The 22761-nt window shown below is 35.8% G+C and overlaps 1 protein-coding gene across 5 annotated transcripts in view; it reads left to right on the top strand.

Annotated features, from left to right (window-relative positions):
- SYT1 (synaptotagmin 1) overlaps nt 1-22761 on the top strand; it is a 543967-nt gene that overhangs the window by 101371 nt on the left and 419835 nt on the right. For 3 of the 5 annotated variants that reach the window (XM_019455190.2, XM_019455189.2, XM_053894952.1), the window contains exon 2: nt 21864-21984. The exons of 1 other annotated variant lie outside the window; for it this stretch is intronic. The gene's annotated coding sequence lies outside the window, so the exon portion shown is untranslated. Of the gene's footprint in view, nt 1-9571; nt 9657-21863; nt 21985-22761 lie in introns of all 5 variants that reach the window. One more of the 5 variants, XM_053894953.1, reaches the window with a different exon arrangement.

Raw genomic sequence — 22761 nt, 5'->3', positions numbered from 1 at the left:
ATTTAGTCTCGCCCAGATGCTATACAGTATGTTATACGGAGATGGTGTTTAGCTCATCAGTAGGATCAAAATCCAGAAGACGAGAAAAAATGTTACTTGGTTAATTTTCAAACACACCATTCGGGGTTTGTCAGTATTTTGAGTGGGATCATAATGGTTGGACCTCAAGGAGCATTACATGCTTATTTGTCATGAAGAAGTTTAGTTGGTATCATGGTAGCCTTAGTGTCACTGAATTGCACCTTTATAATGACCAGGAAGAATACAATCTTTCTTGTCCTTTACCTAACAGTTTTAGGGGACTATGAATTCTATTTTCTGCCAAGGTATTACATATACACACATATGTATTACATCTACACACACACACACACACATATATAATATGTAAGTAGATAGATAGGGAGTGCATGTGTACGTATGAGAGAAACACTCAAATATAGTGTCTCTTTGCTCTATGGTTATCAATTGCATTTTTTGTGTATTTTGAAATTTTAAGGTCTAATTCATAGTTTCAGATTAATATTTTCTTTTGGCTGATATGTGGGGTAAATGTAGAATGGGGTAGTATAAGAGGCCAGGACATGTGGGTAAACATAGAAACTTCTATACTAGGAACAATTATGACCAAATAAAGTTGCTTTGCTCTATGTTCAATTTAGGTCTTATTTTTCTGAATGAAAACACAGAGTATATTTGGGAAGGAGTACCTTAGTAACAATGGAGTACCAACATTGATGAAGTGGCTAGTAGCGTGTATTTAATAAAAATTTCCACACAAGTGAAATAACATTCTGAGAAATATTTGGAACAGTTCAACATACTGTATTAATATAAAGTATACAGTCAAAGAGACTGGAGGCACACTGACCGAGTTTGAATCCTGGCTCCTCTACTTGTAATTTCTATGATGGGCAATTAATCTAACCTCTCTGAGCCTCCATTTTCTTATCTGTAAAACTGGGATAATAATAGAATCTACCTCATCAAATTGCCTTGAGGATTAACTGAGCTACTTTCCCTCTCCCTCCCTTTGCTAGAAGGGAAACTCCAGGAGACTTGGATGTTTTTAAAGGACATATCTCAAATATCTGACACAATGGTGGCAATCATTTTCAATTTAAAATACTCATCAAAAGTAAAGTTTATTATTAAAATGAATGACTGGTGATGACATTTGCCCATAGATTCTATACGTTAAGAGCAGTTTGTTGTAAGATTATGATGTTTATTGAGACGTGACCTTGTAGAGTCAGTAGATTAATTAGTAAAGAATAATTATGGTACTCTGAGAATATACAGATTATCATGTTAATCAAATTTCCTATTATGATGGGTTCCCTTTAGATTTTCATGGAGAAAATAATGATTCTATAAGATGGAGGTAGAACATTATCTCAGCATCACAGTTTACTAAGAAAGTTGGAGGCTTTTTTGGTTCTCTTTTTTAATGACAGATACCTTCAAAGATTTTGTTGTTCAGGATCATAAAGGCCATGAGAGTCAAAAGCTAATCAATTTCTTGAATATTTTTTTTTTGCTAAATACTAATAACGGTTAAATAAGCTAGATAAACAAGATTAGAAGCCATTGCACTAGTGCTAATAGTAAGTCTGTTTTGTACTTTGTAATCAATTATGTTTCCTTAATCAAACTCCGCCTTTGCTCTGCTGAGTGTCATCTGCCTACTGTATGTAGCCCAGCAGCACATCTCTCTGCAGAGCTGCACCCACATAACAAGCACAGTGCCTGGCTCCTGTCAAGTGGTGGTTGAATGGTATTGAATGAAATGTGTCATTCCATTTTATTTCTGTTTTATGGTGATTAATTTTAAGGACTAATAAAATTGATATTAAGGCTCTTGCAGTGAAGGTACAGTTGTGGGAAACCCAGGAGTTGAGATGAGGTTGAAGAGTGACATGGTCCGAGAGGACAGTCATCACCTGGACGTATGATCTATGGAAACTGGCAGCTGTTATAGAGCTGCATGCATTATCCACATGGGCTGACACATGTTAAATACGATTTCAGTATCACTGATCAGGGCTTTGCCTTACTAAAACACTGCTGACCTACTACTTCATTAATAATTAAAATAGAAAACCAAACGTGTAAGTAGAACAAGTGGTGAAAAACCCCTCACCTTTTGTAGCAGGCTCTGTATAAGATAATTTTCTATTGAAATACTACTATATTTCACTGATAAGCAAAAATCTTCTGCTGATGACTTGGTGGTATTCAGATATAAGAATCCTGGAATTATGAAATTATTTTGGAATTCATTCTGCGTATCAATTCTTACGCTTCATAATTGTGTTCCTTCTCTTATCTGTGGGACTGCTTCTATTCTCAGCATTTTTGCTGGTTTTCTGCTTAAATGTGTTAACAGGCCTCCTTTCTTTGGAACACTTGCTTAACTGGTTTTTAAAAACTCATGAAAACCCATCTGGACCCCAGAGCCTTTCCTGACTAAAAAGAGAAAAATCAAGTAGGAATCCCAGATCAGTGATTTTCAATGAAAATGTCCAACAGAGTGGCCATGAACTCTACCCTCAGGTCATTGTATCAGAGAACCATGGACATAATGTCACTGAAAGATTTACTGCCAAAGGTTAGATATGCTCAGTCCTACCAGGTGTCCAGTGATTGAGGGAAACCAATGGACAAACATTCTGCATAGTTTACCTATCACTTGTCAACTTAATGGAGAATATGACAGTAAACCTTGATTATGGGGAAGAATAACAGGTATTTGTGGGGTTTTCTTTTCTATTTAAATGAAAAATTTCCTACTTTCTTATACTACTACTTGCTGAAGCACTTACTATATTTCAAGCATTGAGGTTAATATAAACGTTGTGAGGTTGATTTTATTATTGTATTTTGTTACTATGTAATGATTAAGTCACACAGCCAGTAAGTGGGTAGAGCCAGAATTGGATCCTCATCTTTCTAAATAAAAAGCCTATGTTCTTTGCTTTTCTTGGGAGTCAAAATACACTGAACTGACTCAAATGTACTGCACGTTTTCTTTAACTCAGATGAATTTGCAAGATTGTATGTATGCTAAAAACAAAACAAAACAAAGATCTTTGTCTTATGTTATTTTAAAAAATATTCCCCAAATATATAAATACAGAGATCCTGCAAAATATGAAAAAAGCAGTAACATTATACCGTATTTAGTTACAAAATCATATAATACTTTAATTTATTCAACCTGTGTTTTATTTATATTCTAGCATTCAGATAATTTTCAAACATCATAAGAAACAACTTCGACATTTCTTTTCCCTCAATTTCCTCTCTTATCCCCTAAATCCTTACATAGCTTCATTTGAGATCACAGCCTCTTCGAATTCTGTTCAAATTGTAATTTCCAAGGAAAAGAAAAGCCACTTTTGAGTGTACCTTTCATCTTTCCTTGGGAAGAAAGTTACAGTTAGAGATAAAGGTTTATCTCCCTTCTCCAAGTACCCTTCAATAAATGGATTATGCTTCTGAGGCCCAGGTAACTCCAAACCACAACAAAATCACTGCACACAAGAGCTGTCACTTGGAAACCAAGGAATCAATAGGTACTTCAAATTCTTCTTTAATTTATTTCACAATCTAAACACAGCAGAAGTTTGTCAGTCATTTCCTTGACATTTGTTCTGTTTCTATATTCTCATGGTACAATTCTTACCTAGTCCCTACCGGGCAAGTTCAGGCACACAGCAAAGATCATTCAGGATAGCATGAATTATTGTTTCTAGTGATTGAGTCTTATTACTCGCAGCTATCATTTAAACAAAAGAAAGAACACTATGCTATAATCTCATTTTCTGTCATTTGTGCAAGTGTGAAAACATTCAAGATCCATTTATTATCAATTGAGGAAAATATTTTTAGGACCAAAGGGTCCACTGTACATAATATATGTGAAATTATTTTATATTTAAATATTTATCCTTATAATATGCTAATTTTAAACTTTATTCTCTCAGGTTTTTTTTTCAGCAAATTATTCAGTTAATTTATTTTTTTTACAAGCTGATAGAAAGCTGTGTGTGTTATCTAATAGAAGCTCCATTTTTTTTGGAATTTTTAGGGAATGTTCTAGAAGTATTGAATCAGCCAGAAGAAAGATTTTCTTATTAAACATATATATTATAAATGTATTTATAGTACAATTATACGTAACTGCAAATAAATATTTTTAAATGTTTAGAGTTATTGAAATAGTAATCTTACTTAAGAGTAACTATAATTTGGGGCGCCTGGGTGGCTCACTCGGTTGAGTGTCCAACTTTGGCTCAGGTCTGGATCTTGCGGTTTGTGAGTTCAAGCCCCGCGTTGGGCTCTGTGCTAAAGGCTGGGAGCCTGCTTCAGATTCTGTGTCTCCCTCTCCCTCTGCCCCTCCCCCTCTCATGCTCTGTCTCTCAAAAATGAATAAACATTACAAAAATTGAAAAAAGAGTGACTATAATTAAAAAGCTTCCTTACATAAAAATATCGATTTTGTTGTGTCTCAAATGTCCCTTAATCCTTCTGCACCCATCTGTTATTACAAACATGCCGCTTATGAATTGATGCTGCTACCCTAAAATGTAAATGAGGCTATACTCCACTAAAGAGATTATTTTACATGAACACAAATGAGAGAGGTTAAGAGATGCAATAATTCTGTGGATAGTTGTTACAAGAGGCTCCTAAAAAGAAGTAATCAAACATACAGGCTCTATTCTTATTACAGAACAACAGATGTCAAGGCCTTATTTTTTTATTTTTTTAATTTGAGAGCAAGCAGGGGAGGGGCAGAGAGAGAGGGAGAGAGAATCCCAAACAGGGGCTCAAACTCATGAACCGTGAGATCATGACCTGAGTCAAAATCAAGAGTTGGACATTTAACCGACGGGCCACCCAGGTGCCCCATGTGTCAGGGCTTCCTTAGAAAGCATGTGCCCCTCACAGAATGCCACTGGGTTCTACCCTGTTTCAGACTAATTGATGGCTGTGTTGCAACCGCATTAAGCTTGGGAGGGACTCGGTGGAGAGGTGAGGTAGCAGTTGAAAATGCTTCCATGTCCTTTGGAAATGTAAGTGCATTTGAATGTTCTATCATGATCAGGGAGCCACATGAAGTGGTTCTGTTTCTGAGGAATGTAGTTCTAAAAAGTGTGAGCTACAAGACTCAAAAAACAAACACTACTGGTGATTTCGAGAAACCATAGGAAGCCATAGAAACCATAAAGTCTTATGTTTATTTTATAGTCTAATAGTCAAAACGTTAGTAAAGGAACATAAAAAAAAATGGCACCTTAACTGCTTGTATGCTGTGTTGGGAGTTTTGCTGGTCAGAAAAGAAAATAAAAGAAGGCGGCAAAAGAAATCTTAACTATTTTGGGTTTTAACCTTGTTCTAATCCAATCTTTTAGATTTATTTCTAACCTTTAGCCTTTCCAGATTTCCTCTTAATAAGTACTTTAAGTACTGGCATAAATTTTAGGGAATTTAAAAAATATCTTCTGCTATAAATCACATATATACAACGATCTGGCACTACAGTGATCTGCAAAGCTAATGCTTGTTCCCTTAATGGATAAATATGTTTAATAGTTTGGAGAATAAAAACACCTTTCTGAATCATTTTTTTGTCACCTAGTTCTTTATCTTAAAAAAGAAGTGAGATCATTTAACAGTTAATGAAACCATTTGGTGATCTAGGTGTAACGAACAGATGTATTAACATGCTCCCTGCCTCTGGGACATCGCACTCTACTGGAAAAGACCAGCAAGTAAAGATGCCAGGGCGGAACAGTGGCATGAGTATCACATTAGGAGAGGGTCGTGGGATGCTCTGAAGTATACAGAAGTGACTCTCACTTAGATCAGTAAGGTTAGGGATGGTTTCGGTGAGATGTGGAATGAGGCACACTTCTGAAGAATTTCAAATGAGGAAAAGTAGGCTAGATAAAATTTTTAAAGAATAACCTGCTATGTCTTTCCCTGTAGAACTAAATATATTAGTTTATACTCGATTTGCAAAAATTTCTGTTAGCCCAGTGGTCTGTGTCTGTGTCCACATACTGGCTAAGGAACAGGTAGTGGAGGCAGATAGCGGTACAAACCAGTGGAATTCTAATTTTTGTAGCCCCATATAAATTTGTCATCTACTAATTATCTAAAGTTCTCTTCCAAGATTCTTCTGTTTTCATTCTACCTCTCTGGAGTTCTGCGTTTCTATACTCGAAATGCCCATTGTGTGGAATTTCAGTATTTGCTGTTGTCTCAAGGTTGCTATTTCAAGCTCTAAACAATTGTCAGTCCCTTAAATTCTAGTGATTCAAGATTGCTGCGATCAAGTTCATGTTGACCCAGTCGACTGCCTTTGTGTCTTTATAGATGTTGATTGTATCCCCTTTGTTTTCCTAAGTGGAGATGTTAATTTTACAACCATGTGTCCCAAAGTAGTCTGCTCTCTGGATCACAGGCAGTATGTCATGTAAGAAAAATGAGAAGGTAGGCGAAGGCTGCATTACTTTAATGAGCACTTCTTAATGTATCACTAATGGTAACTTGAAAACTATTTTGGCAGAAGGACACCTAGCACCAGATAAAACAGTCATTTTTCCAGAAGATGTAAGTTCTATAATTGAACGAGAATAATAGTGAGGCAATGAATGCATCTTTTCTGCTTGGCATGCCATATTTAGTAAATTATCACATCCCCTCAACCAAGTCCCTGATGCTATACTTGAGTAACTTCATAGTAAAACCTTTTGACTCTTATATTCCTCAGAACCAGAGACGAAACGTAATATTGTTACATTCCTATAGTTTTGTTAGAGGAAATTATTGACATTTTTAAAAAGTTTATTGAGATCAAAGTATCAGATTGTGGTTTTTTTTTGTTGTTTTATAGGATTTCTCTCCCTTTGCGGGAGGGAATTTTGAGATTTATTAATTTGGTTTTGCTTACTTCATACTTTTGGACTGTGCTGATATGGATTGTCTATGCAAAAATTTGAGTCACATAATTTAGGCAGTCTCAAGGAGGTTAGTTATATACTAGATCATGCATACATAGGAATTAGAGAATTTTTACAAAGATTAAATAACAATACAAGGTAAAGTGTTGAGAACACTGCTTGGCACACAGTAATGACTCAAGAGCATTCTTTTTTGGTATTATAATTAGTATCATAATCACCCCAGAGGTGAATTACGTTTACTTTCCTCCATGCAAGCCTATCCTGTGTAGCCTATAAATGATTGATAAAAATTGAGCGTCACTACTAGAAAACTAGCTCAAAGTTTAAGACCTAACTACTACATCAAGCTAATACGTCAGCTTTGCAAAGAGATTAGAAAAATGTAATGAATGGATATATGTGAGTGGCGGGGAGCGGGGGGGGGGGGGGGGGGGGGAGGGAAGGGGAGAAGCTGGCCTATGTATATTCTCAGTCCTAATCTATATAGGATATTCTAAAGGCAAGCTGTCCTTAAAAATTTTTTAAATAATAATTAGCTTATTATAAGAACAGTGGATATGGTTCATTTGGAAGTAAGCAATGTATAACTTCTCTATTTGTTTGTTTTTTTTTTTCTGAAATCTATTCACCATGCCATAGCAGTGTTTTGAAAATTAAACTCTGATCAAGTTACTACCTCCCCCAAAGTTTTTTGATCATTTTTATAAAGTACAAGAAAAAAGTCTAAAATCATTTCTATGGCATACGTATTCTCATTACCTTTCCAACTTTATGGCTCCCCTCTCTCCCTTTGCTCTCTGTGGTTCAACTACCTTGGTTATAAGCGCAGTCACTTCAGGACCTTTGCACATGCTGAACCATCACCCTGGAAGACTTTCCCTTCCAAACCTTGCCTAACTAATTTTTAATTATAATTTAGATCCCAACGTATAGTAAGTGCCCATAAATATATGTAGTATGAATGAAAAAAATGAATCATTAATTAAATGTATATTTTCTCAGAAGCTCTGTGCTAAAGGATAATTTGAACTGTTTTCATTAGTTTCCTCTCTATATGAATTAGTTATGCATTAAAATAAAGTACAAACTCAATTTCTTTTTAATTCAAATTCATGTATATGAATTTTTAAAAATTCTTACCAGGTTAATAGAGAGGAAAAACAGGTCCTTTGTCTGCTACTATGTTCTTTTTCAGGTTTAGAGTTAATTTACAATAAAAGGATAGGAAGTTCATATATCCTCTCTAAAATTTCTGGGAGATTTTGAGATAAGGTTCAAAACTTAGCTATCCAAAAATGAACTGCGTGCACTTATCAAATCTGTATGAATGTTCACAACAGTAAGCATGCTGTACTGTGCTATGAAGATGATGTTGTGAAACTATGGTCATACCTATATGTATGCTTTACAATATTAATCTTCTGCAATTGCCTGAGTCCCCTCTCACAACAGCTTAAGTTGCTTACAATGAGGAGCTGTGAGAAAAAAAAGAATTCCTTTGGAAAAAAAATGTTTGGGCCCCAAAGCTGATGAGTTTTCTTCTGTTCTTAAGGTGGAAGAAAGAAAGATGTAGCCACTGGACTTTATATGTAACAGGGTCGTTGTTACCAAATGAACATGAAGAATTTAGAATTCTATACACTTCTGACATAACGGCGAGATTTTATTATTAATTACTAGTAATGCCCATAAATTCTGATATTCTATGGAGGGGAATTCTTTCACCTGCTACTGAACAATTATTCTAAAACTATTATAAATTATAAATTATTCTAAAAGGGAAATGAGACCCAATCTTAAATGACAAATTTTTCCTAATCTTGTATCTAAACTTTAAAATATTGTTCGTAATTTCAAATCCTTCAAGAATTTACTATTCACTTTTACCTCCTTCTATATTTTAGCTACCCACCATCTTGAAAAAAGCATATTGTCTGACTTACTTCTTAGAAACTAGGAATTAAACACTGGGATTTTTTTAAGTCTGTAAGAGATGTCTTATTTTAGTTCCTGAAAATGCTAGTTGATCTATATGCTACATGTCCCACACTACTAATGTCCTCTGAGTAACAATTAGCAGCACACACAGAAAAGTATTGCTCTGCCTGTTCTCTGTGTCATGATATACCAGTACATTCTCTTCCATTCCCCATTCAGTGTCCTCTCTCATTCTGCCTCGGAAATAACTCTCCAAGAGATATACTTTGAATCTCTAACTTATTGACACACACTCTACTTCCAGAAGTTTCTCCTCCTTTGTCCTCCAACACAGTCATCTTCCTTTGATTAAACGTTAGTGTTCCTTAAGGATACTCAGCCATTTTCTCTTCTTTCTCTTTATAGATCCTTCGGAGATTTCAGCTATCCCCTCTGATTCTGTTGTTTTCACTTGTATATGAACAATCTCAAATCTCTACCCTTACCTCCCCAATCTGTTCTTTGTTCTTTAGTTTTGCAGATTAGGGAGAATAGTTGAGAGCATGGGCTTTGTAGTCAAAATGCTTGGGTGCAAATGTCAGCTTTATTTATTGGTTGTGTACTTCAACTACCTTGAAGTAGTTATGTAATATGTTTGTGCCTCATTTTCTTGTCAGAAAAGATGGCACCTACTCCATAGTATGATTATATGGGCTAAATGAACTACATATGTAAAATCCTTGGAACAGATTCTGGCACATGGTAAGTGTTGTGTTACTTTTGCGGTCATTGTTCTTATTACTGATTGATCAGTACTCTGAGCACAGGGGAATATAATAGTGAGCAAACCGGACATGACCACTACTTTCCTAGAGCATATAGTCTATAATCCTCTATTCCTGCCTCCTACTAGATATTTGTGCTTGGCTAACCTGCTGGTATTTCAAATAGAGGCTACTTAAGTTGAAATCGAGTACATTTCCCCTTCAAATCTGTATCTAGTACTAATGCTACTTAACATCTAAAATAATTATCACAGGTGGGAAATGGGATCAGCCACTAACCAGTGATCACATATAGTAAGGGCTCTAGTGTCAGCTCTAGGTCTTACATTATACTCTATTGTTTAAGACACCATGTTGCCTGGAATCTAGTAGACCATCAAAAATATTCTTGGAAAAAATGAATATAATGAACGCTTTATTAATTCAGAGGTCATATTTTTTTACTTTGTCTGTTTACTGTTCTGTTGAAAGACAAGATACTGAAAAGGAACCAGCATGTGCTGAGCACTAAACATTTATATATCTTAATTATTTGGCATATTTATCTATTCTATTCCTATAACTCTAAGACTGGTGCCATTATCACTATTTTAAAAATGAGAAAACTCAAGAGTTTAAATTTTTTCTCAAGACTTCTGAGCTAGTACATGTTAAAGTCACAATTCAACTCTAAGTCTGTCTAATTCTAAGGATCCACAGTCTTTATATTACATCATCTTGCTGATTTATTTTCTGAGAAATCTATAGAGAATAGTTTGCTTTTACAACACATTTTTAGCTTTTACAACATATATGGCAAATCCGTCCATCATATTACTTGTTTCAGATAAGTCAGAATAAAAACGTTGACAAGGTAATTCAACGTTTATAGGCAGAGAACCTACCTATTTATAGAGCCTTAGCTAGAAACCAGAGGTATGATCACAATTCAAGCATATGAATTAATTCCTTTTTATAGCTTTTGGATATGATACTGGAAAAGGACAATTCCTTCTGTTTTCTTTTGACACAAATAAAAAACTCAAGAAGGTTAATGTTCTTAAAAGCATTGTCTTATACAGAGGTATTGAGATAAATTTAAGTGAAATAATCATAGATTTTTGTATTTCATGAATACTAAGTCAATATATGCTTCTACTCTCTTTAATTCTTCCAGTATGCTACTGAACAATTATTCTAAAACTTAAATACCAAAGATAATAAATAAAATATTAGCCAATATTGAGCATAGACTATTAGGAACAATGATATGGTGTTATTTTCTTATGTCCCAGTAGAGAATAGCATTTCAGCAAGCCTTGCATAGTGATGACATATTCACTGAATTGTTTTTTCTCACATATCTTATCTCAATATAACAAACATTTATTAAGTGCATACTGTGGGCAAGGTGACACTATGGAGGATATAAAAGGGGCTAAGATACCACTTCTGCCCTTGAGGAATTAATAATCTGATGGCAAAAACAGACGTGAATGCAATCAACTGCAGTATTTGGAAAAATAAAGTCTTTTAATAGCAGTACAAAGTGCTCTGATAAGTGTAGCGAGAGCAAGGCTAGAGGGCAGAGAGATGTGGAGCTTGTACTGAAGTGGCAGGATATTAAAGGGAAGACATCAGTTATGAAGCTAAAGCACATATAAGCAATAACATGATAAGGGCCTGTATTAGCTAGTGGGCTGATAGAATAGAAGGGAAAGAATACCAGGGACGTTTCAGGGGAACAATTCATAACATGTGACACTTAATCAGATGTAGGAGTAGAAATTAGGTGGAGTCAAATATAAATTTAAATTTTCTTATCAAATACTGGGTTAGGGAACACAAAATAAGAAAAGCTGTGGGGAAGTACTCAACATTTCACTTACAGCTAGGGGGTTTCATAATGCCAGGAGGACATTTATAAGTAGATAGCCATCAGGAGGAAATTTGGGTCTAGGGTATAGTAAAGAAGCCAACGCTAAATATTTAATGCTAGGGATAGTCTGCAAAGCAGCCATATTTGAAAATACTGGAGTATGTGCTAGAATATAGAAGCACTGGAGAGCTGAAGAGAAAACCTTTGAATTAAACATGGATATGCTAAAGGAAGAGTAAGCAGAAACAGACGTAAATAAAACACTGAACTACACACACACACACACACACACAGTGTGTGCACTAATTCAGAATCAAAGCTTTAATATCCTGAAAATGGTCCTCACCAATCTCAATGATGTGGAGAAGTCGAAAATGGAGAACTGGTGTTGGATTTGACAGTCATGAGGTTCATGACTAGTAGAATGAATGGGGAAGCCAGATTGCTAAAGATTTAAAAGCTGTATGGAAGTAAATGCAGAAAAGTTTACTATTAAAGCATTACAGTGGAGAGGAGAAAGCTGAGCATATGATTAAAAGGATAGTTAAGGTGGAATTAAAATTTTGGTGTAGTATTAAGAACATTAAACTGGTTTGTAAACTGGTAGAAAATAGATAAAGAGTAGGATTTTTAAGTCAAGGTCCACAGAAGAGTAGTCTATTTGGGGCTCTTAGACTAAACTGAGGGAATAAGCCATGCAAATATCCAGGGAAAGATTTAGAAAATGGCCCATGTGTCTAGAGAAGACCAAGGACGACAGAATGGTAGATAAGGCCAGGAAGTCCAGCGAGACCATAGTAAAGAATTGGAAAAGGAAGCTGTCCCATGAAAACTAAAGGAAACAGGTTGACTTGTTCTAGAAGTTCAGTTTGACCAGGACATAACAACTGAGGGGAAGCATGGGGAAACGAGGTTGGAGAAGTTGGCAGGGTCCAAGAGATAGTCTTTTAAGCATAAGGAACTAAGACAGAGCCTCAGGGAAAAAGTGAGCCTTGAAGCTTTTGAATGGGGAAGTAACATAATTCATCAGTTTTGCATTTTTAGCTTTGCATTTTCACTGGATACTTTATGAAGAATGTGTGGGCAGGGGATCAAGATTGTCTTCAGGGAGAAAACTTCTGAGTTTCCCTCGACTCCACGTCTTTTGCGTTTTAAACTGGTACCTTCTCTGCTGATAATGGTTGTTGTATATTCAAGTATTTGGGAAAATTAATCTGATATTGCTGTGTAGGAATAGATTGTAGGTAGCAGATTATTCCAGAGGTGGTGGTGTAATCCAGTGATAAAGACCTGAGTTGGTTTCAATCTATTAATGGTCAAAAGGGAGAGAAAAAGGCAAGTTGCTACTAGAAACATGAAGAAGAAAGAATTGATAGACTTGTGGCTGGTTACAGAAAGAGGGAAGGGTATTTGTGTTTAACCCATTGTATGTCAACAAATTCTACCTAAGTGAATAAATGAATGAACACGTGACCAAATGAGAAATGGAGGAAACAAGACTGAGGGAGCTGGTTTTAGTTTGGGGCATATTGTGTTGGAAAATAAAGTATAAAACTCTGCCTAAATTAAAATAAATCACCCACATACTATGCCCATCCTGTACTATTTCAGCTGTATCATAAAAAATGAGCCAATTTAGGTAGGTACGCCTATCTTTTGGCCATACATTGAGAAATATAGCACAGTGTCATATCATTGAGCATTAGCCTAAAAGCCTGATAGATGGATTTTAAATCTCAACTCCACCTCTCACTAGTATGACTTTGATCAAGTTATATAATCATTCTATTTCTGAGTTTTCTCATCTGTAAAATGGGAACAATAGTGTTATCTTCCTCGTAGGATAGTAAGGACTTCATAAACAATCCACTAGCCTTCAACCACATGTTAGAAACCTGAGGCTTGAAGATCAAAGACATCACTAGATAAACTTAATTATCCAAGATTCTCAGCCAAGAGATATTATCTCTTTGTACATGACACTGTATTGATTACAAAGCATTAGACTGAAATAGATATGTTCTACTATAGTAAGTTTAGGTAATTATTCACATCTTCTTACATTGTATTTCCTAAAGTTCTAAGATGTTTCATAATAAACCTATTTCACTGATTTATATGTATATATTTTAAAAATCATGAAAATAAAGTAGCTCTTTAGTGTTAGTCTTTCTAAAATTTTATCTGTATTATGAACAAATGGTTCAGTCATTAATTGAGCTTTTAAAAAATCTTTTTACAAAGAATAAATAGAAGATCATTTAAAAATAGGCAATTTACGAAGTTTAGAATCAAGGTTTGTGGCTATTATTGCATGAACAACCTATTTCAATAGAGACTTCCTTATTCTATTGCATTATACTTGCTGTGTCTGGGTTTTCTCATATATGGATCCTTCTGACACTGATAATAGGACATAAAAATGGAGGATGTGCTAATTATTTTGTTCAGAATAAACTATTATACTATAGAATGCACTTTAAAAATTCTTAAAATTTAATTTATTGTTAAGATCTTTTTTCATCAAAATATACAGCCCTTTCCATAAATTTAAAAAAACTTTTATTGTGGCTCCACTATAAAATTTTCTAATCTAATTTATTTAGTGCTTACTTACATGAAAAAAAGCTAAAATTTACCAGAAGATAATATATAGCCATTCTACCAACCGTATACCCACCTTCATTACTGTAGTTAATTGTTCATGATTTTGTTGCTTTGTTATGAAAGTTTACATCTTTTGCAATCACTTGCATTGAAATACATTTTCTAAAATATTATGTCTTTACTTTTGTATTTGGTACTCCTAACATTGGCATCGATACTGAATTTAGCAAAGAGCAACAGAGTTTTAATTGAATTTTACAAGAACTTAAGCAACATGAAGGCAGAGGTTTTATCTGTCTTGCTTGCCCTTTCCACTTCAGACCTACAAAAGTGCCTGCCACAAGCTAGGTGCTCAATAAATATGTCTTGCTATAAAAGAAAAAAGAGAGGTGCTTGGATGACTCTGGATTTCAGCTCATGATCTCACAGTTCGTGGGTTTGAGCCCCATGTCAGGCTCTGTACTGGCAGTGTGGATTGGGATTCTCTCTCTCTTTCTCCTTCTATCTGCCCCTCCCCTGCCCCTCGCTCGCTCACTCACTCACTCTCCCAAATAAATAAAATCTTAAAAAAAAAAAACAAAACAGGAGAGACAGAAGAGATAGGGAAAAGTTAATGATATTTTTGTCCTCAGGAGACTTAGATGCAACATAAGAATATATGGCAGGTACATAAAAAATATGAAATAAAAATTAGTACAATGATGTACACTTCAATATACCGTAATTATATTTCAGCATTTAAGAATGGGAACCTGTAGGGTGTTGTGTTTTCAAATCTGAATTTGTGTTAACTTCATATTCAAAAGAATAATTTTAGGGGCACCTGGCTCATTTGGTGGCTCATTTGGTTAAGCATCCAACTCTTGGTTTCAGCTCAGGTCATGATCTCGAGGTTCAGGAGTTTGAGCTCTGTACTATATCAGACTCTGTACTGACAGAGTGGAGCCTGTTTTAGATTCTCTGTCTCTGTCTCTCTCTCCCAAAATAATGACAATTATTATTATTATTTTATCAATAATGATAGTAACACTAACAATAGCTAACCCAATAGGACTTAGTATGTGCTAATATGTTAATTGAATTATTTATCCAATCCTCTCAGCAATAATATTGGAGAATTATTATATCCTTTTTAAAATGTTTTAAATGTTTATTTATTTATTTTGAGAGAGAAAAAGATAATAGAGTGTGAGCAGGGGAGGGTTAGAGAGGGAGGGAGACAGAGAATCCCAATCAGGCTCTGTGCTGTCAGCACTGAGCCCCACATGGGCCTCCAACTCAATTCAAGGCCAACAGTGAATCATAACCTGAGCTAAAATCAAGAGTTGATGCTCAACCGAGGAAGCCACCCACGTGTCCCTACATCCTTTTTTTTTTTTTTATTTTTTAGATGAGGAAATTGAGAAATATGGCTAGGAAGTATTAGAGCTTGGATGTGAATTCAAGCTGTCTGAAGACAGACCTGATGACAACCAAAAATAAGTCTTTGAAAGATCAATTCACTCCTTTACGGTAAATATTACTCAAAAAATTTTATACAAGATTCCATTCAAAAAAAATTTTTTTTTAAAGAACAAGAAAGGGGGTGCCTGAATGGCTCAGTCAGTTCCGACTGAGCGTCCGACTTCGGCTCAGGTCATGATCTCACAGCTCTTGAGTTCAAGCCCCGTGTCGGGCTCTGTGCTGACAGCTCAGAGCCTGGAGCCTCCTTCGGATTCTGTCTCCTTCTCTCTCTGCCCCTAACCCACTCCCATTCTGTCTCTGTCTTTCTAAACATTAAAAAAAATTTAAAAAAAAGATTCCATTTATTTTTTTCTTGAACTGAATTCATAGTAAAATAGTAATAGTTATTTATAACAATGCAAATGTTATTTCAAACTATTTAAAAGTTTAAATTTATTAAACAGCATAAATGTTAATGATTATGCCTTATCGAAAAATTTGTTAAAAGAGTACCTTTTGAAACAAGCAACTAAAGAAAACTTAAGAATATGTCAGTGTTCTTCTGGTTCTACATTTTGTATCTCTAGATTTCCAACCTTGCATACAAATTCTGGTTTGTTCTCTTTCCCCGCTCCACTCATACATATCAGAGAGTCTGCTGGAACTGGAGCAAGTGATTGCTGTGCAGAGTACATTTTTAATCTCTCTGTTTATTCAATCCAAGAATTATTGCTAAATTGAGACTGTGACTAAATGCTGTAGAATTAATTACTTTGGCTTTAATCTCCTAAAATGCATTTTGTGTATACACATACAGCCTTATACGTATATGTAGCTCTCTCCCTCTTGCTCTCTCTCTCTGTCACACACACCTATATTTGTATTTAATAATGCATTTTTAACATATACCTTCCAGGCCGTGTGCTTTTTCCTAAATCTATTCTCCCAACTTTTACCTTCACTTCAGAGCAGAGTTCACCTATATGGCCACAGTGGTGAACTGTTACTATTTTTGCTCTTATTAGGTATCTGGAAATTAATATACCACTAACAATTGTCAGTGGATCATATGCATGTTGGCTAGTTTTAGCAGATCTTTAGATTCCTTTCATAACTAAATTTATCTTATAAAGCAGTCCAAACCTCTTGAATAATTTAAAATAAAACTTGAATATATATAAATATATATTTTTGCAAATATATCTTCATTTGTCGCATAGAGAAACTGAAGGCAATCAGTTGAACAAAAACAGGTTGTTAAAATTCATAGTGTATTCTATGTTGAGACTTCAAGAAAAAAAAAAAAAAAAGATGAAAGTAGAGGGCATTGTTTTGCGGATTAAATCGAACAAGACAGCCAGGGGTTGAAACTCACTTTTTCTGATTGATTCAAAAGAAAAAAATTACATAAAAATTTTTGTGGCTTTCATCTCGGATTGACGAATATGGTACAAGGACTTCTCCCTGCCATTTTTACCAAAAAGCAAACAAACAAATTCTAACAATAGAGCAAATACTTGTTTAAGTCTTGTAAGCTGTTTTAACTCTATATTCCTAGAGAAAAGTCAAGTGCCATGTTGGCTTGACTTGGATCATGTGTTATAACAAGGAAGTATGAAGTCTATGATGAAAAAGGCACTTTTCCCTCCTTGGATTGAGAATCAAGACATGAGTGGCAGCTTCCGCTATGCTACTAATAAGCTTGCCTGGACAAGTGAATTTCCAGTGCCGAATATTTTTAGGGGGAGAATTACTGACTTCTTGTGAGAATCTGGCATAAATGAACAAGTACATAAATATAGTTTTACCTAGTATTTTAGGGAGTTTGCAGACTTCTTGGGCCTGTAGTCTCCACCAATAGGTAATGAAACCAAGAACCACATAATCCCTAAAGTATGCTTGAATTCTATACAATTTGCAAACATTTTCACCTAAATTATTGTTTTCACTGGGGAAAAAATTGTTTTCACTTGAACGGTGCCAAGTAAAAGCCTATCTGTGATACTTCATCCCCTACTTTTTGCCTTTGTCCATTGCAGACAGGATTCTTCTAGCAAATATTCTCTCGGGCGTCTTGGCACAAGGGATATTTGAATGTCATTATCTTTTAAATTTTTAGGTTTTGGGTAACTTCCTGGTATATTGTCTGTGATTTGCGTATATGTAAGGTCAAAAACCCAAGGTAATACATCATAAACAAATCTTTTATATTTTCTTCACAAAGGTTTACTGAACCTTTGAACCTACATTTACTATTATAAAGTTAATATTCCATATTAAGGCAAGACTCAAATAGCCTTTCAAAAATTATACTACAAAAAAAATGAAAATACCTAAGTCAAAATTAAAGGCATCATAAGCAAATAACTTTGGCAGGTTTTCTTAGACAACCGTATCTTAAGCATGTTCCTCTAGATTATTTAAGATGTTTGGTATATTAAGGCAATTTATATCTAACCCAGTAAAATTTATAGTATGAAACCTCTCACTCTGCAGAAACAGTCCATTAAAATTCATAACTTGCCTGTCTACAAACTTTTATTAATTTATACCTGTGCCATAAGAATATAATCTTTGGGGCATCTAGGTGTCTCAGTCGGTTGAGCGTCCAACTCTTGATTTCAACTCAGGTCATGATATCACGGCTCGTGAGTTCAAGCCCCATGTTGGACTCTGCACTGACAGCACAGACCTCCTTGGGATTCTGTCTCTCTGCCCCTCCCCTTCACATGCTCCCTGTCTCTCTCTCTCTCAAAAATAAACATTTATATATATATATATATTGTGTGTGTGTGTGTGTGTGTGTGTGTGTGTATGTATATATAAAATCTCTTTATATTACAAAATTTAAAGTACATATATTTGGTTTATGGTATAGTGCACTAAGTTCCTCTGCCAAATACAGAGTGTAAGAGAGTCTGTATCCATCTCTAAACCGATAATAACCAAAGAATCTATAGTTCTATGAAAATAGAGAGTTTGCTGAAAAATGATTGGATCTTAGTCTATAATGACCAAACTATAGTCTAAGAGATGTATATTAGTTAGGACAATGTGTTATGCTTTCATGTTAACCTCCTCACCTTTTATTTTTCATACATTTGCTTTACCCAAATGGGTTTTATTTAGACTTTTCCCATAAGTTACAACAACTCTAAAGACTGTTTTTAACGACAGATGACCAAGAGCACATGGTGTTACCATGCGAAGTGACCTCACGTGAAAGTAACTAAATGATGGCTGATTGCCAGCATCTGGGAGGCAATGTTCAGAATTATCCATTCATCTACACATTCTATACCAGATGATGTTCCAGGCCTTAGATACTTATCAGTGAACCAAAGTGAAAAAATAAATAAAGCTGTAGCTCTCCGAGATTTTTGACGAGGTGTGGTGGCAAGAGAAGGAAACAAGCAAGCATATATGTATAGTAATAAGTACTAGGAAGGAAAATACAGGATTATTTAAAAGAAAACAAATCACCCTACTTAACATCAGTGAGCCAGAAAAGTAATTCCTAAGTCAAAATGATAAATTTTACTTCTGAGGCTAGGTAGATTGTTTTAAATCATGATAAATATCCCCATCTACCCCATTCTATTATTGAACAGGAACTAAGAGGATTAGATCTTTCAGTGGCTTCTCATGGTTCCCATACCTGCCTCCAGCTTTAACACCCTCCATGCTTCTCTATGCCCACTCTATTACAACCACATTGACCTCTTTCTGTTCTCAAACATGAGAAGTTCCTTTCTGCCTCAGGACTTAACACATATATTGTTCCACCTTGAGTCTACCCCTTTACCCCATTCTACCTCCAAATCCAGCTAATCCTTAAATGTGATTTCTGCATGGAAGCCAATTCCAGATGAGACTCCTGGCTGTCACTTCCCTAGCAACTTTACCTGTCCTTTTAGGAACTTACTACAATTCCAATTATGCAATGACATATGCACCTTGTGTATTTATCATCTGTCTCCTTGATTAGCCTATGGGCTCCACGGGGTGAGGGGGGGGGCCCTAGGCACAGCTGCTTCTCTCCTTTGCCAACTTACTTTCGGTGTCTTTGCACCCTGCTTGCCACAAAATGAGCACTTAGAAAAGTGTGAGAGGAAGAATGAATTGCCGTAAGAAATAGCTCTGGTTTACAACACGTGGCAGAGTGGGTTCTGGTGAGGGTTGGTAATACCTTTGAAACCCTGTGACTGAAAAAATGGTTCTGGTCAAATCTTGTGTTTTTAAATCTGTGTCACACACTGTTCTGGCCCCAGACTCTGCTGGAAGTCTACTGCTTGCTTGCTTGCTTGCAGGCTCAGAGTCTCAATGACAGATGGTTTTTAATCTTTGCTATTTGGCTTCCAGAGTGGGTGTATATTGCTAACTCATGTGTGCTCTCCAACATGTAGCAAATGACTCTGGTGGCCATGTTCTCTAAGGAATCAGATACTTTCTGGGATCTGTAGCTATGGGAGAAAGGTTTTCAATGCTTTCTAGTGGGCAATTTTTTTTTTCTTGGAATCATTGTTGAAAAAAGATCCAGTTATGAAAAGCCACAGTTGTGTAAATCATTAAACAATTCCAGGACTTGACTGATCATCTCATGCCTAGCACTCTAAAGGGCACACACACATATTAGCATAAACACACAGTGTTAGGAATATTTCCTACATGAAAAATTAGAATTCTCCTTGAGAACGGAAAGAATCCTTCTTTAGCACCTAGCATATTCTAAATCTCCATTGTGGCTCTTATCAATTTAGATAATGATAAATTGTTTTATTTCCGAATTTGTCTCACTCTTTCAAAGGCAAGAAACTATCTTTTTTTTTATCCTAAGACCTGACCAAAAAATAAGGTTCATATTAAATGCTCAATTAATATTCATTAAGTAAATCACAGATAACAAATAAGTACTTATATTGGAAACCTCCTGAGCTGGAATACACACTCTGTTGTCTATCCTGGCCAGGCAAAATGGAGCTCAGAAGCCACTCAGGAAATAATGCTCTCTGATGCAGCATCTATTCCTTCAAACCAAGGACTAAAGGTTTTCCCAAGCCCAATAAACCTTCAGAAGATTTTCTTGTGTGGATTTATGCCAGAACCATTCAGGTCCATTAGTTGGCAAATAGGACTCCTTAATAACTGCTGAGGAACTATAAAATTCTATTCAGAATATAATGAAAGCTGCAGGGGATTGTGTATTCATTTCTCTTGTAGTAGGAAAACTTGAATCCTCAAATAACAGGGTGTTGCCATGTTAGCTTCCTCTGGAGAATTAAAACCCAAACTGTAAAGGGAGCAGAATGGTCTGACTGGTTATCACAGCCACTGGAATCTGCAAAGGCTCCCTTCTTAATTGGTACCAGAAGATCCAGCTGATAACAAAGTCTCCCTACTTGTGTCTCTATGGATGTGAAAGGATTATGCTCCTTCGCTAAGTATTTTGAGATCTCATATTCTAAAGTCATTATTTAATGACCTGAAATATAATAGGTTGCTCTATGTCAAAGAATAGACAAATGCATTAGAAGAGTATGAAAGAGAACAGGAAAAGGAAGAAAAGAATGGAGGGAAAGAGGGTTGAAAGGGAGGGAGGAAAGAACAAAGCAAGGAAGGAAGGGAACTATTAAAATATCGCATAGAGCTCTGCCACATCCCGGTTGCTTTTGTATGTGCAGTATTTCAGTGTCCTTCCTAGGTAAATAGCAATGCTTTCCCTTTTTATTAGCACTGCTGCAGCTGCTGGTGCTTACAAAGAGATTCACAAATCAAAATAGATTCAGTTAGCTTTTCAATAATTCTGAAAGGTGGGGGAACATTGCCAGAGAAGGATAGCACTCCAGTATCCTAACAAGGCGTCTTGTTAGCAAAACAAAGTGTGAATTGCTTAGAGATAATTCCCTGCGGTTGGTAATTCCACTGGGCTCCTCAGTGGCAGCCCAAGCTATTTCTCCTCAATAGACCAATGCCACTGAAGAGAATGTGTCAGAAGAAATGCAAAAAAAAAAAAAAAAAAAAAAAACAACAACAAAAAACCTTGCTTTCTTGAAACATTTATTCTTCTAGATTTTTCTTTATGTCAGCATGATTCATACTTATTGGTTCTTAGCCTGGAGCACCTAGCACAAGCAGGAACTGAGGAAGCCAGAGCAGAGCGTGAATAATGAATGAGCTACATAAGCACAAGTCTACGTCCCAATCAGGAGTAAAGGCAAGTGCAGAGTTGCAGGCCAGCATTTTCATGGATTATTTCTATTATTTTCTCTCTCAAAGGAAAACAGAAAAACGAGACCCAGCAAGAGCTGGAGTGACAAACGCCAGGATTGAGATTGGAAGGCTGTCCATTTACCTCTTGCTTCACTCCTCGGCATTGTGTTACAACTGCCTGATTAAGGTATATGGAAAAAACAGAAACTTTGATAGGTTTTGTTGATGTATCCCTCTATCCCTGTGCATATCTCGTGACAGTTGAGGGGGGAAAACACATTTGTGTAGGGGATTGAGGGGTTTTTCCCTTAAAAAGTGTCCCGGGATATTAAAGGAAATATTAGTGTTTTTCACATCTGTGGGAATTATTACTAGTACTCATGCCCTTCAAGTGCTAGTTTACTTGAGGGGGCACTGGCCCCTTATATAACATGTGTGCTTTCTCTCCCTTTCATTTTGTACCTCATCCAATCTGCAGTTGTCATGGTTCATTATCTGTAGATGATCTTGAGCAGCCTTGCATTCTGAAAGAATATGCCGTGGCATCTGCCTCTGTGCTTTTGTGCCTTGCTGTACAGATGATATTTCAGCAAGAGTATTGGGGAAGGGGATGAGAGTGGAGGCAAGATTTGTGTCAGGCTGACATTTCTTTGCGCCATATTATGTCTTCCTCTTTCATATGTGCCTAGTTCAACAACGAAGTACATGTATCACATTGTGACTATTACATATGTTAGAGTACATAATCGGGGATGTAAAATACATGCTTGAATGTCTTAACTAATGAATTCCATCAAATTCAATTATCATTCTTAGACTCTTCATTAACCAATCACATTGCTTCTTTGGTCTAAGTCATTTCTAACACACTGTCACTAGGCATAAACACAAATCTGTGAAGTAAATTGGAGTGATTAAATTATCTCACTAGTCATTGTTTGGAGGCCCGTGTTACTGAAGTTCT

This window comes from Panthera pardus, unplaced genomic scaffold (genome assembly GCF_024362965.1).
Source record: "Panthera pardus isolate Hobbes unplaced genomic scaffold, ASM2436296v1 HiC_scaffold_6, whole genome shotgun sequence".
NCBI lineage: Eukaryota > Metazoa > Chordata > Mammalia > Carnivora > Felidae > Panthera > Panthera pardus.
Note: the sequence above shows the minus strand (reverse complement) of the source record. Positions and strands in the feature narration are given on the sequence as shown.